The following is a 2584-nucleotide window of genomic DNA, read 5'->3' as shown; positions in this document are numbered from 1 at the left end:
TCTGCCCTATTTGCCTCCGTCCGCTCCCACCGCTGCCTGCATCTCCCTTCGCGCCCTCCTTCACCCTGCTTTGGTGGCGCACGAAAGCCCACGATTACAAAAGCCCCGTTCTAGTTGCCCCACGCCGGACGCCCGGCGCTTGATGCCTCAATTTTGAAATCTCTTACCGCGCAAGCTCCTCACACATTTGCCCTGTGCCCAATGACCCGCTCTTTCCGTGCCGTAAATAATATAAGCCCACAGAGTTTTGTTTGCAGTTTTTCTGTGCGGCTTATGATGGGATGGGTACAAACGAGAGAAGGAAATTAACTTTGACCGACGTTGCTGGCCCATCCGGTGGTGAATGGTTTCTATCTGTATGAGGCGAAGTCTTTCAATTATAAATTTTGTTGTTAAAATTGGTCATGTAGGTTACCATTGCATACTTGTAGAGATCTATAAAGCGTATCATGTCCTTTTAAACCTGAATAGTGCTTATGGCAAAGTAGTTCATTTGGTACTAAATGTCGCGCTCACTTGACTAGGGTGCCTCCCGGCAACGATGGCACCCGTAAAAGCTCGGAGCCAAGTGGGCCCGTTTGCTTGAACAAACGTGCTTATTGGCAGTCTTATTCGCTGTTTAGTATAATTAACGGACTTGAAAGAGATCGCGAATAAAATTCGGACTAGTCGCTTTCCCGAAAGCACACAGGGTAGGTTAGAGAGCAGCCTTATTGAATTCTCTAGGGAAAGCGCGTACCTAGGCGCTCACGGGAGGAGTCGCTAGGGAAAAGCGGGGAATACGCCGCTAAACTGCATGTTTGCGTCACCGGCATTGGGAAAGCGTTTATTTCGATCATGATTGGATAAATTCAAGAAACGTTGGACATCGGGCCGCGCATTAGGGCCCGGTCACACATATGTTAAAATGACCCGCCAACCTTGGAAGGCCGCTCCCGCGGCCGGGCCACAGGGCCTCCATCGCCCAGAGCGTAAACGAAATCGTAAACGAAGACACTCTCCTACGAAGGATTGGCCCGAGATACAGATTGGTCGAACGTGAAAAGCCAACAGATTGTGTCAGGTCGGAACGCGAGTCGTGCATTTCGTCTCGCAGTGAATTAGAGAATTGCGAATTGGCTTGGGGTTCATCGTTGTAGGTTCGGTTGCAACGAGCACTGCAGCGGCTCACGCCGCCGGAAATGGCGTTACATTTGCAATAGCTCTCTGTTACGCCATACATACGAACGACACATAGAAAACAAGCACGGAACAGCTTGTAACTCCCCCTACCTAGCGGGCAGCTTGCTTAGCGTGGGCTGCAGCTGTAAATATTCGTGCTGTAGAATACAGCCAAATGTTGATATCACGCATGCTTTTACGTGCAAAACGCCTGAATTACCCAAGAAGGATGCGCAATCGAAGCAGAAACTGACACAGTCAAGCTCCGTACCCGTCACATTGAAAGGGACTGAAAAAAAATGTGAAAGCTGGCAGTTTCTCTTTGCAAACGCGATTTTATTTAACGCTCGCGGGTAGAGCTATTCAAGGCCGTTAACGTTTTGCTGTTATCATTTTGTTATTTTGTTATCACGCTGCAGGTTCATTATGAACGCCTACTCGTCGTTTTTTTAGTTGATGGGCATGATTTAACAAAAAAAGAACATTTGTCCCGCCCTTCAAGTGCCTACGTTTCGTAGCCATGCAGCGACAGCCGATATAGCAGATGGTCCCATATTAACACTGCGGGCTCGGCCGCCCGGCGACTGCTCGGGACAAATATGGGCCCGCACACGGCCATTCCCGTACATCTTTGTGTGACGTGAGGGATAAAAAAATGCGCGCTACCCTGTAAAAACAACCACACGCCCATAGCGCACAGCGAAAGGTGGAAACGGTGACTGCCTGCAGCCGTCGCGTGCGCATGAATGTACCGTACGGAGGCCTTGCGGCTTCTGGCGACGGGGTTTTTGATGCATGGAAGTCGGCCCTCATGAATAAATGACCGACCACAAAATAACAAACCTGTGATAAAGGCTGCTCGGTGCAGGCTTACTCACAGTCTTATGCATTTTTAGATGCGACTGCATCTCATTCACTGGCCTTGTCCCTGCATCCGGCGTCGTCGGCGTCCGTCCCTCCCCCATTCTCCTCGCCGCGCGAGCTGCGCTCTCCGCCGCTCACCCGCTCTCCTCTCCGATGCCCCTCTCTCGCGAGGGGCATTGGATTGGATTCGAATGGATTGGCTTGGCGTGGCTTGGATTGTATTTGACTGGATTTGGATTGGATTGGATTAAAGTGGATTGTGTTGCGTCATAGCCGCGGCAGACGCACTGGCGCCGGCGCATGTGCAGTACTCTCTCTTCCGCGGTCTCCTCTCCTTCGGGCGCGCTGCGCATATAACCGGTGTGCCGCGCTCCGGCGGCCTTTCGGTCGACGGTTGCTCTCCGCTTGCGCTTGAACCCCCCCTCAGCGTCGCATCCCACCAGGGTTCCCGTGAGGGGAGGTGGGCGTAATTTTTTGTTTAGAGTCCCATTCGCTGCCGTATAAGTTCCGGTAACGCGTCTGATAGCCTAGGGAGGATTAGACCCCGATGAAGCCTGCC

This window comes from Haemaphysalis longicornis, unplaced genomic scaffold (assembly GCF_048455015.1).
Source record: "Haemaphysalis longicornis isolate Haplotype H1 unplaced genomic scaffold, Haemaphysalis longicornis Haplotype H1 scaffold_7, whole genome shotgun sequence".
NCBI classification, from domain to species: domain Eukaryota; kingdom Metazoa; phylum Arthropoda; class Arachnida; order Ixodida; family Ixodidae; genus Haemaphysalis; species Haemaphysalis longicornis.
This window is presented reverse-complemented; position numbering follows the sequence as displayed.